Source organism: Dermacentor silvarum, chromosome 6 (assembly GCF_013339745.2).
Source record: "Dermacentor silvarum isolate Dsil-2018 chromosome 6, BIME_Dsil_1.4, whole genome shotgun sequence".
Taxonomy (NCBI): Eukaryota; Metazoa; Arthropoda; class Arachnida; order Ixodida; family Ixodidae; genus Dermacentor; species Dermacentor silvarum.
Genome location: NC_051159.1, coordinates 70,686,398 through 70,699,648, shown reverse-complemented (window position 1 = coordinate 70,699,648; position 13,251 = coordinate 70,686,398). Strand labels below are relative to the sequence as shown.

The window sequence follows — 13,251 nt, the reverse complement described above, 5'->3', positions numbered from 1 at the left end:
AGAAACTTAATATGCCGCAAGCGGCGCTACTTCCTTTGTCACCATGTAACGAGCGGTACTCGCTGATGATCTGGGGTTGAAGTTTGTTCTTTTATAGGTTAGTGGTACAATGCTAAATAATAAATTATGGTTTTTGACGTGCAAGAATCCTTTTCTCATTATGAGGCACGTCATAATGGGGGACCTTGGAATAATTTCGACCTCCTGGGGTTCTCCCACAATCACCCAATGCGCGATACAATCTTGACGGATGAGCGAATTTTTTTGTATCCTTGAGCAATGCCGTGCAGCGCGAAGGGCCGGCAACACTAGCAGCCCCTGTGTAGTAGTGGTCCATGAACTTGGCCACATTCATTCATTCATTCATTCATTCATTCATTCATTCATTCATTCATTCATTCATTCATTCATTCATTGATGTCCCACTCACTGTGTTGCAGCTAGCTACTGCACACGTCTTTACTCTACCGTTCCACATTTTGGAGCATGAAACGAGCAGCGTGCGCCAGTGATCACCCGGTTGCATTTCCGACACCTGATCGCAGAGTAGCAGAATAGAAGCGGTAATGGTTTCGCATTCGTGCGCTTTCCCTGAGGCAACTTGTGGCGCGCCGCAGACGGCGCCATCTCGTTCATCTAGAGCAATCTACTCCACTAAAAGTGTCAATAAGGCCCTTGTCACATTTCTCGTCATACGCCATTGCGCGTTCACTACTGCAGATCCGTTTTTGAAAGACGTAATATAGGAACGAACAACACTAGATAGGAAATAAATGGTGGGCTGCGACGCTCATTGGGCCAAACAGGCCCTTAGGTTAGCCGGCGCTTCGGCCTTCAGAATCGAAAAAGGAAGAAAAAAAGCCGAGAGTACAACAAGACGCACATCCGGTTTGCTACCGAACGTGAGTCTTAAGGGTGTCAAGCGTGTTAGTGGTTTCAAGGGATACAAAATTGCTTACCGGTCCGGGACAGTGGCCTTGGTGAACTCGGCGGTAATGCAGTTCCACTAAACGTGAAAGCTGGGGAAGTGCGAAGCAGCGATTCGCCGGTGTGTCCCTTGTGTTTATTTTATTGCGATAGCAATTATATGGACACTCCGAAGCAGATTTCTGCCGTCGCCGTCGTCGTCGCCGTCGCCGTCATCGTCGCCGTCGCCGTCATCGTCGCCGTCGCCGTGAGGTTCTGTATGACGTCAACGGCGATGAAATCGTCGCCGTGCTCCCGACGCTGTATGTGCGAGTGAAAGGGCGCGAGGGACGCGCGCTTTCACGGGGAGCGAACGCACATCGGAGACCAAACCGCGCGTTCTGCGCTGTGCTCCCTGAAGGGCTGCAGAATTAAGCGTCTCTTTCCGCCTTTTGATAGATAGAGAGCAAATGCAACTTTTTCAGTCGCGCGAAGGGCTGTGGGGGGACGGGAGGCAGGGAGGGGAGGCAACCTTTAGCTGCGGCACCAAATACGTATTTATATAAAAACGCCGACGGCGTCGACAACAGTTCTGCGCGTTGCTGGTGCTGCTGCATGTCCAAGTTTATACAGCTGATAAAACTACTATCCTTACTCCGTATAGCTAGCTCTCTACTAATTTGCTATCGCCATTGGTGCTTCGCCTTTCGGGTGAAACTGCGACAATTTTTATTGCGATAGCAATTATATGGACACTCAAAAGCAGATTTCTGCCGTCGGCGTCGCCGTAGCCGTCGCCGTCGCCGTCGCCGTGAGGTTCCGTATGACGTCATTTGGAGAAGAAATCGTCGCCGCGCGCCGAACGCTGTATGTGCGAGTGAAAGGGCGCGAGGGGCGCGTCTTTCACGGGGAGTGAACGCACGGCGGAGAACAAACGCGCGTTCTGCGCCCTGCTCGCTTAAGGGCTGCAGAAGTAGGCGTCTCTTTTCTCCTTTACAATCACCATATATGTAGAGCAAACGCACCTTCTTCCGACGCGCGAGAAGCCGTGGGGGAGGGGGAGGGAAGGGAGGCGACGTTTAGCTGCGGCACCAAGTGCCTATTTATATCACAGGCTCCGGCAACAGTCACCAACGCCGCACGCATTTTGAGCGATACGCGGGCAAAACGCCGATGGCGTCGACAACAGTTGTGCGTGTTGCCGATGCTGCTGCATGTCCAAGTTTATACAGCTGATAAAGCTAATATCATTACTCCGTATAGCTCTCTACAAGTTTGCTATCGCAATTGATGCTTCGCCTTTCAGGTGAAACTGCGACCACTTTTTTTATTGCGATAGCAACTATAGGGACACTTCAAGCAGATTTCTGCCATCGGCGTGAGGTTTTGTATAAAGTCCAAGGGCGATAAAATCGTCGCCGCGCGCCGTATGTGCGAGTGAAAGCGTGCATGGGACGCGCGCTATCTCGGACAGTGAACGCACGGCGGAAACCAAACGCGACTTCCGTGGCGCGAAACGCCGTGGTGGTATGGGAGGGAGGGAGGGAGGGAGGGGGGGGTGACGCGTTGCTGCTGCACCAAATGCGTATCTTGCAACCGGGAACAATGGGGAACTGGCGACGCAATCTCCCACGCGAAAGGAGGAAAGCGGGAAGGCAGCGCGGGAGGGAGGGGGGGGGGGGGAGGGCGCCTTTTACTCTGCCAACAAATGCGTTCATGTACTTTTCGCTTGTTGCTTGGTTCTTTATTATGTTTGCGCCGGTACGGGCTGCCGGTGTTGTCGCGCGCGCCGTATCTTGCAAGCGATCTCCACACGGCTCTGTCCTTTGTATGGGCTGTGCATTCGGCCGCTCAGTTTCCGTTGAAGCGATAGACCGCACGAACCTTAGCTCGCTTCGGCGGCTGCGCTTGCTGCCAGCGTTTTGACAGTGGTTAGCTGCTGTCATCGAGTGCGATCTATTCATGTGTGCCTGTGTGCGCTGACACCACGCTTGTTATTTCAGTTAGTAAGTGAATGTGTCATACTTTATGCAGCCGATAAATCTACTATCCCTACTCCGAATAGCTCTCTGCTAATTTGCTATCCCGATTGATGCTTCGCCTTTCGGGCGAAACTGCTACATTTTTTATTGCGATAGCAATTATATGGGCACTCAAAAGCAGATTTCTGCCGTCGGCGTCGGCCGTCGCCGTCGCCGTGAGGTTCCGTATGACGTCAATAGAGATGAAATCGTCGCCGCGCGCCGAACGCTGTATGTGCTAGTGAAAGGGCGCGAGGGACGCGCGCTTTCACGGGGAGTAAACGCACGGCGGAGAACAAACGCGCGTTCTGCTCTGTGATGATGATGATGATAAGTGGTTCTTGAGGGAAAGGGAAAGGTTGGCGCCTTAAGGGCTGCAGAAGTAGGCGTCTCTTTCCTCCTCTACAATCACCATATATGTAGAGCAAACGTGCCTTCTTCCGACGCACGAAAGGCCGTGGGGGGAGGGAAGGGAGGCGACGTTTAGCTGCGGCACCAAGTGCCTATTTATATCAGAGGCTCCGGCAACAGTCACCAACGCCGCACGCATTTTGAGCGAACGCGGGCAAAACGCCGACGGCGTCGACAACAGTTCTGCGTGTTGCCGGTGCTGCTGCATGTCCAAGTTTATACAGCTGATAAAGCTGCTATCATTACTCCGTATAGCTCTCTTCAAATTTGCTATCGCAATTGATGCTTCACCTTTCAGGTGAAACTGCGACAACTTTTTTTTAAAGACGATAGTCTTTCTTGGGGAACTTAAACCATGAAAATGTGGTCTGTCTGTCTGTCTGTCTGTCTGTCTGTCTGTCTGTCTTTCACCCGATTCAGCCACCCGGCCAAAGTTGGACCACTTGCTTACCGCCCACACTACTTAAACTGGTACGGCTGTTCATACTTGAGAACTTTATCGATCACAAAGTAAATATTACGCATATCTGAGGCGCAACATCACTAGGTAAGTATTAGGAGGTGTGTTCCTTTAATACAAAATACATAGATACGTAACTCTAAAGACCCTAGTTTCTTAAGCTGGGCTGAAAATGCCATGCTATGCGCGCCGACGAACGATGTTCCCCGACTGCGCGCCGACGAGCGTCCTCTGCCATGGAGGAAGGAAACACTCTGCACAAGCTCATGTTTCCCGATGTATTGCCAGATGGCGTCCATGTCTCACGCAGCGCCTCTTCAATTTTATCAATGCCAGCCAGATGCGGCCGATTCAACATAAAGGAAGCGCTGTCTGAGGCAGGGCAAAACATAAATGGCCGCTTGATGAAATAATGCGGTAAAATGAAATCTGTTCAAGCAAACCTTCATGCCAGGACGGAAATGGTACGAGAACAGCATCACGGGTGGCCGCGGATCAGACCAGCACTCATGTAGTACGGCCGGCAGAAGACTATCGTCTTTCGACGACATTTGCAGCGAAGCACGCAGATACGCGGCAAATTTTTTTTGTCCGGTGTTTATCTAGTGTTTAGCAATTCATCATCTGTTTTGACATCTCTGCTAAGGCAAAACTGGTGGGAAAACGCCACGCACATGAAGCCAAAGCCATTACTGCTCGTGACCACGATGACATGAGATCGCATTACAAGATCTTCACAATTTTCCCGAGTTTCTGCTAATTAATGCGCTTAATGCTTGACTATTCCTGACTTTTACATAATTCTGAAACAGGTTAGTTTATTTTGAACCGGTTTTTATCAATTTTACACTTGTTCTGACTCTGTTCTTGCGCGTGACCACAACGACATCAGATCACGTTACACGACAGCCCGGGCTCCTAGAGTGCTTCGCGCTTAAAAGAAATGTACATTCAGACTACATACAGAGGGTGGCGGAGAGTTCTTGAGGATGTCACGAAAAATGATCTTCAATTGAACTTATGGTTGCCTTCAGAAGCACCTTAGCATCGGAAATCCAGGGAAAACACGGGGAATGCGGGAGATGGAAATTCAAGATGATGAGCAATACGATAACAAGGTGAGAGCAGGAGCCAACGTTTTGAGAAGTGGACTTGTCTGAGTCCACTTGTCCAAACGTTGGATCCTGCTTTCACCTTGTTCTCATGTTGCTTATCGTCTTAGCATCAGAAGTACGACATAAGAACCAGGGGCCAGATTCACAAAGCTTTTCTTTCGTAAGTTCGCTTTCCCATTGGCCGGGCGCCTTCGCGAATGATATGTCCAGCGTCAGGATTGGCTGACATCTGCTTCTACGAACAGTTTTTGCGTAAGAACGTTTTCGTGAATTCGGCCCCAGTTCTTGTGACACTCCTAGAAGTGTCACGAGAACGTCGCTGATGGAAGCACAGCTGTGCTTCCATCAGCGACGTTCTCAAGTTTTTATAAGTATACAGTATGTCAAGCTTGAACTGTATTACGGAAAACTGGTCGCACATTTGCCATGTCAGGTTATCGCAAAAGAATATGATGCGACGTTTTGTCGTCGCGCATTCGTTACTCCTGGGCAACAATGAGAAAACAAAGCTGCTACTTATTTCGTACCTCTTCGGTTCTTCTTTCGCAAACAAACAGCAGCAGGATTACGGTCGTAAAGTCTGATGTCACTCTCACCTTCGGGTGCATCCAGGGCATAGACGACGGCGCCGATCAATAGGACGACGCCGAAAACGCCGAGGAGGAAGATGACGAGACGCACCACTTCCGCCTCGTCGCTGGCAAGAGACGGGTACACGTAACATATTATGCAAACAAAATAAAGTATTCGGCAACTTGTGGTGTTAATGGCTGCACCATTCTTATGAAAAACTAAAAGCTAGGCAGAAGCCATCAGAGCATGGTTGTGAAATTCAAGCAATATCTTCCCGGTAGACTTACTAATGTACTCTGCGAGAGTGTTCGTGTGCTTTAAAATGTCAAGTGCACTCGCGCTTGGTTCATTCAGTCACATAAGCGTATGGTGTTGAGCCCGTTACAGACAACTCCTGGAAAACAGTGTTATTCTTTGTATTGTATGCAAAAACCGAGCCAGCAAGCCATTATTCACCAGAAAGAAATAGAAACGGGAAGCTCGACTCGAAAAATATAGCACTAGAAAAATGTGGGTTAAAGTTCATCTGAAAAATATATTCACTGAAAAAAAAACGGAGCTTTCGAGTAGAAAGAAAAGCACGAAGTGTACCCCTAATTTTCGGCAAATGAAAGCCGAGAGCGCTCAACCTTTTTCACAATATTATTCATCCGTGTTATGCCCAGTTTATCCGGCATGAGTTCATTAATTCGGTCACGCAAACTAGAGGACAGAATCCCAAGAAAGCTTCGCTTGAAAAAAACTGATGCCCTACAACCCTCATGCCCTTTGATCTCGTTAGAAAACTCTCAGCCCTATAATGTCCTGGTATCTTATAATTTCTATAAACACATTGGGGGGTTTCTACATAGTGAATCCAGCGTTTCCGGAAAATAAGTGATATTAAAAGTATTGGATATGAGGGATACACGACCATGTGGCATCCCTTAATAATAATATCTACATCGCATCTTATAAAGTCTAAACGATGCCACGGGACCTTGGCTGTCTTATTACAAAGCATATCAAGTTTCGAGCACTAGTAAATTTCATGTCGGTGATGCCACACCGACTCATCGATTGATGATATTAACGCCTTAAAGCAACGGTAACTGGTAACTTTTGTGACGAGATGTTGAGAATTAAGCAATTGCGTTGGTATAATGTTACCCATGTGCGGGCATGAGCATATGCTTAAAATAAAGGACACCAAAGGGAATAAAGATGGTTATAGGGAACTAAAGCAGATTACCCTTTCAGAATTGTCACGGACTTCGGCCAGCGGGAAAGATATAGCTTTAGCTGGCAGAGTAAATCTCATGAAGATGTTCGATTTTTTCGCGCTCGCATCGCTTATACCTGACATCGCAAAAGCAATGAGAGCGGAGACACGGAAAGGAAGCTTGATAGCTGAAAAAGTCAAGAATTGCTCAGTTGCACTCGAAGCAACGCTCGGTGCTGTGCTTGTTCGCTGGCACGGATAGAGGACAAAGACATGAAATTCAACCAAGATGGTTTCTGGTAAATTCAATGCGCCGTCTTTATTCAAATGTTGGCCGTTACCTTTTATAAGCTCCGAGGTAGAGCGGGTTTAGATCCGAGGATATAGCCTGGCCGCTACCACCAAAAACTTGACGTCACCTGGCAGCCCCAATATTCTAGGCCCTATGTTCCGGCGCGAAACAACCGTTAAACCTCCCTGCCCCGTGCGAGTTTCATGTCGACGAAAGGCTGCATGCTCTTGAAGTTGACATTCTACATGACGCCCTTGGTCAAAAAAAAATGTTCCTGACCCACCCCCATGGTCTTGAGTGGCGCTGGATAACATACCTATAATTAGGTATAAAGACCCAAGAATGTGGACCTGGGCCTGCGTAGCAAAATTGGTGTGCTATGCACGCGTAATGCGGAGGTTGCGGCCTCCCCTCCCACCAGCCAAAAGTTGTTTTTTTTTTTTTCGTCCACATTCACTTCCCTTTAGCTTACCATTTCTACACGTTATTTACAACAACAAAAAGCTTCCCCTGCGCTTTCATTGGCTTCCTTATTATTTGGTCACACGATTCCGACCTGGTTGTGACGAACAAAAATCGGGTATATATTGCCGCGTCTGTAGTGCGTCAAAGACGATGACGTAGCAAGGCATATAAGTACATTGTGAAAAATATAGAAAGCAAGAAGAAAAAGAAGAAGCAGTGACTAGCGCGCGGTATTAAAAGCCGCCCGTTCTTGCTACTGCCCCTGCTGACAAGTTCGTTTCGTTTGTCCCTCGAGTTTCCGACGCTGCGACACTGGTAGAGGTGCTGGGTACCTGATGCTCGGGACTTTTACTAGGACCCGCACACGCAGTCTCGAGACTCAACCTCTCGTCATTACTCCAGTGCACCGATTGAGCCACCGCCTGTTAGTCTCGAGCCCCGAATTCACCAGCATTCCAGCTCTGACCAGCATGGAAACTCCTACGTCGGCGAATCTTGCTCCTTCACAGATGACGACAAGCCTTTCCCAAGTGACTGTTCAGCATCCTCGCGTTCCCGGAGATATTTCGTGGTGATGCATGTGAAGACGTTGAGGACTGGCTTGATCAGTTTGAGAGGGTTGCTAAAGTCAACGACTGGAGCGCAGAACAAAAACTTGTGCACGCTTATTTCGCACTAGAAGACAGCGTGCGCACGTGGTTCCAGAACCGGGAAGCGTGCTTCTGAACGTGGAACGAGTTTCGACGCCAGCTCCTGGATACGTTTTCCTGTTCCGACTGGTGTGATTACGCCGAACAGCTTATCGAAGCGCGCTTTTAGAAACCCAACGAAAGCTTCACTGCGTATTCTGAGGATATGACACGTTTATTTTACCGAGCTGACCCCGATATGCCCGAGACTAAGAATGTGCGCCATCTCATGCGCGGAATTAAAGAACAATTGTTTGCAGGCCTGGTACGAAACCCACCAATCACGGTAGACGAATTCCTCAAGCAGGCCACTATAATCGAGCGGGCACTTCAGCAACGATGCTGCCACATTGACCGCCTGTCCAATACCACACCGATGAGCGTGGCCGCTCAGAATGCCACCACTAGCGAAAGCTCTCTGCGAGAGCTGATTCCCAGAATACTGCGTGAGGAGCTGCAAACACTGGTTGCTCCTTCTACCGAGCCAGCAGTTACTTTTGTTCCCGAAGTCGTCCGCCAGAAACTGCGGCAAGCCTTTTCATCGCCCGCCCCATGCCCCGAATCACGCCCGTTAAGCTATATCGATGTCGTTCGTCATTCTCCCCCTCCACCGCCGGTCACGCCGTTCCATTCGCGACCTGTTACCATTCTATCGAGGCAGCGGGAGCCTGGGAGACGACCACCAGCTCGCCGAACTCACTTGTGGGGCACTGCCGACTGTCGGCCACTCTGCTTCTACTGTGGGGAACCGGACCACATTTCCCGTTACTGCCCTCATCGAGACGTCGCGTTTGGAGGCTTCCTACGCAGCTTTCCCTTTTTGAATACCGCCGTGCCCTGGACGAGGATCACTTGCCGACCACCCAAGACGCTTCGCCACGTCGTCGCTGGCAGTCTCCGTCACCTCAACGTTCCCCTTCCTCCAGCCGCCCAAGTTTCACTGACGTCGTCAGACCCCGTTCCCCCAGTCCTCACCGAGGAAACTGACAGCCGCTACCTCCGGGGGGAAGGTTGCCAACTGCCGAGACACCGAAAAGTCTCCCCAACCGCCGCAACAAGACATGACGATGACGAGTAATGCCGACGAATGTGTTCGCGCCGACCTAAGCCTTTTTATTGACGGACATCCCTAACAGCCCTTGTGGACACCGGTGCTGATTTCTCAATTATGCATTAAGAGCTGGTTGACCGCCTTCAAATGTGAAAACACCATGGACAGGGCCACACATACGAAATGCCGGGGGTCAGCTAATGACGCCAACGGGTAAATGTACCGCCAGACTCTGCATCGGTGATTCCAGCTTTGTTGCCACGTTGGTTATCCTCCCCGAGTGCTGCAAAGAACTAATCTTGGGAATGGATTTTCTGCGGTATTATGGCGCTGTTATGAACATCCCTGAGCGTTTGGTCCCATTTTCCGCGAGCCCAGATGCAGACTGCAACTATGATAGACAGCACGGGCGTTTACGTCTTGCCGAGGACGTGACGATGCCGCCGCGAACCTGCTGGCATGGTAAGGCCTCTCTCTAGAGAGAGGCCTTGCCATGGCGGAACAGCAGAACAAATCAGCGTATTATTGCTCCCACAAGGCGTTTCGACGCACGGGGCATTCTTGCTTTAAACGGTGGGCATGCAGCAGTGCTCCTTACGAATTTTAGCAACGAACGCCGCCACGTCCCGAAAGGCACTGCAGTTGCGTTCTGTGATGACATACCCAAGTAAAAGAGTGCTTCGTTGTGCACGACCAAGGAATTAATTACAAGACCATTCCCGCACCGACAACATTGTCTGTCGACGTTTGCTCGACCCTGTTGCCCGCTGAGGCAGCGCCTACTGGAACTAATATAGCAGTTTGAGGATTGCTTTTCGTCCACGTCCAAGGTCAACCAAACACCACTGACCAATCATCGGGTAATTACGGACGATGCCACGAGACCAATTTGACAAAACCCCTACCGTGTGGCCCCAATGGAACGCGAAGAAATACATAAGTACGTGAAGAAAATGGTCGAGGATGATGTGATACAGCCTTCGAAGAGTTCTTAGGCGTCCCCTGTGGTGTTGGTGAAGAAAAAAGACGATAGCTTACGCTTCTGTATTGACTACCGCAAGTTAAATCAGGTAACAAAGAAGGACGTCTCTCCGCTACCACGCATCAATGATTCACTAGACAGGTTGCGCCATGCACATTATTTTTCCTCCATGAACCAACGCAGCGGGTATTGGCAGATAGAAGTCGATGAGAGAGATCGGGAGAAAGCTGCCTTCGTGACGCCCCACGGTCTTTACGTATTTAAGGTGCTCCCTTTCGGTTTATATACAGCACCAGCCACTTTTCAGCGTCTAATGGACACCGCACTTTCAGGTCTAAAGTGGCAAACGTGTTTGGTATACCTCGACGATTTGATCTTTTTTTCGGCTACATTTGAAGAGCATCTAACCCGGTTACTGGCGTTCTCCAAGCCGTACGCTCGGCTGGCCTCAGTTTAAAGCCAGAAAAATGTCATTTTGGCTTTAACGAACTCCAATTCCTGGGCCACGTCGTCAGTACCGAAGGTTTTTCGGCCTGACCAAGACAAAATAGACGCTGTTACAAAGTTCCGCACGCAATCTGAGATCAAGGCATTGAGACGTTTCTTGGGCCTGTGCGCCTATTATAGACGGTGTATTGCGGACTTTTCAAGTATTGCCTCACCGCTGACGCGACTAACACGAGAGGATGTTCTCTTTGTTTGGCGCGAATGTGAGCAAACGACATTTAACGAAATACATCAGCGTCTGCAAAATTTCCCCAGTTCTGGCACACTTTGACCAGGACGCCCCGGCAGCACTTCATACCGAAGCGACCAATGCAGGTCTGGGTGATCTACTAGTACAGTGGCAAGACGGCTTCGAAAAAGTGATAGCCTACGCCAGCAGAACACTTTCGCACTCAGTAGAAAACTATTCCACTGCGGAGAAGGAATGCCTCCCCGTAGTGTGGGCTGTTATCAAATTTCACCCTTATTTGTACGGTCACTCATTTACCGTCGTCAGTGACCGCCACTCTCTCTATTGGCTGACTAAATTTAAATACCTCTGAGGTCGATTGGCACGATGGAGCCTCAGGCTTCAGGAGCTCGACATGACCGTCGTATACAGGTCAGGGAAAAAGCATACCGACGCCGACTGCCTCTCTCGGTCACCAGTACAGCCTTCTGTCACCGAAGATCAGGACATGAACGCTGCATTCTTGGGAGTCGTCTATACATTTACCATTTCCTAGCAGCAGCGCGACGACCCAGAACTGCTTCGGCTTATTGATTTCTTGGAAGGCCGAGGCAAAGACGTGCCTTGACTGTTTGGACGAAATCTGGCGTCATTTTGTTTGAAGAGACAATGTTCTGTATAAGAATTTTTCTCCGACGGGCAGCACCTATACTTACTGGTCGTGCCTGTTTTACTTCGCAATGAAATTCTCACAGCATGTCATGATGAGGCCACCTCAGGTCGTCTGGGCTACACACTGCGGCGCAAGTATTATTCGCCGAAGCCCCCAGCCGATGTCAAACATCATGTACGCACTTGTCCTTACTTCCAAAGACGCAAAGCGCCACCCGACAAACCAGCTGGTCTATTAAAGACGATAGTCTTTCTTGGGGAACTTAAACGCTGAAAATTTGGTCTGTCTGTCTGTCTGTCTGTCACCCGATTCAGCCACCCGACCAAAGTTGGACCACTTGCTTACCACCCACACTACTTGAACTGGTACGGCTGTTCATACTTGTGAACGTTATCGATCACAAAGTAAATATTACGCATATCTGAGGCGCAACATCACTAGGTAAGTATTAGGAGGTGTGTTCCTTTAATAGAAAATACATAGATACGTAACTCTAAAGACCCTAGTTTCTTAAGCTGCGCTGAAAATGCCATGCTATGCGCGCCAACGAACGACGTTCCCCGACTGCGCGCCGACGAGCGCCCTCTGCCATGGAGGAAGGAAACCCTCTGCACAAGCTCATGTTTCCCGATGTATTGCCAGATGGCGTCCATGTCTCACGCAGCGCCTCCTCAATTTTATCAATGCCAGCCAGATGCGGCCGATTCAACATAAAGGAAGCGCTGTCTGAGGCAGGGCAAAACATAAATGGCCGCTTGATAAAATAATGCGGTAAAATGAAATCTGTTTACACAAAGCTTCATGCCAGGACGAAAATGGTACGAGAACAGCATCACGGGTGGCCGCGGATCAGACCAGCACTCATGTAGTACAGCCGGCAGAAGACTATCGTCTTTCGACGACATTTGCAGCGAAGCACGCAGATACGCGGCAAATTTTTATATCCTGTAGACGTACCTGGAGCACCATTCGCCAAAATTGGCATGGATTTTCTTGAACCGTTTCCAACTTCAACTACAGGGAACAGGTGGATTATTGTCGACACTGACTACCTTAGCCATTATGCGGAGACAAAAGCTACCCAGCGGCGAACAGCAGCTGAAGCAGCTCGATTTTTCGTCGAAAACGTCGTTCTAGGCATGGTGCCCCAGCGGTCGTAATTCCTGACAGAGAAACCGCGTTCAGTGCCGAGATTTTATAACTACTACTCACACTCAGTGGCATAGCCCACCGGAAAAGGACAGCTTATCATCCCCAGACGAATTAACTAAGGGAGGGTTTGAACAAGACACTCGCATACATGCTTTGCGTGTACGTCGACGTGGACCATTGGAACTGCGACGAGAGTTTGCCTTATCTAACCTTCGCATATAACACCACTCAACAGGAAACGACTCGTACGACACCATTCAGCTTGGTACACGGTCGCGAAGCCACGACAACTTTGAATGCAATGCTGCCCTCGAGTGCGACGACATCCATGTAGATGCTGAAGAATTTGATCAACGTGCCGAAGAAGCCAGACAGCTCGCACGTGTACGCATCCACCACCAACAAGACCAGGACGCAATGCGGTATAATCGTCAGCACAAATTCGTCGCCTACACACACGGCGAGAGAATGTGGGTTTGTATACTCATTCGGCATAGCGGACTTTCTGAGAAACAACTATGGCGATATTTTGGTCCATACACAGTTATCCGACGACTGAATGACGTGAATTAAGATGCAGTGCA

At 49.5% G+C, this 13,251-nt stretch overlaps 1 protein-coding gene across 3 annotated transcripts in view; it reads right to left on the bottom strand.

Moving 5' to 3' along the window:
- LOC119455572 (uncharacterized) overlaps positions 1–13,251 on the bottom strand; it is a 125,234-nt gene that overhangs the window by 5,602 nt on the left and 106,381 nt on the right. The window contains exon 8 of one of the 3 annotated variants that reach the window (XR_007467504.1): positions 5,510–5,610. The exons of the other annotated variants lie outside the window; for them this stretch is intronic. The gene's annotated coding sequence lies outside the window, so the exon portion shown is untranslated. The remainder of the gene's footprint in view (positions 1–5,509; positions 5,611–13,251) is intronic. 3 annotated transcript variants of the gene reach the window in all.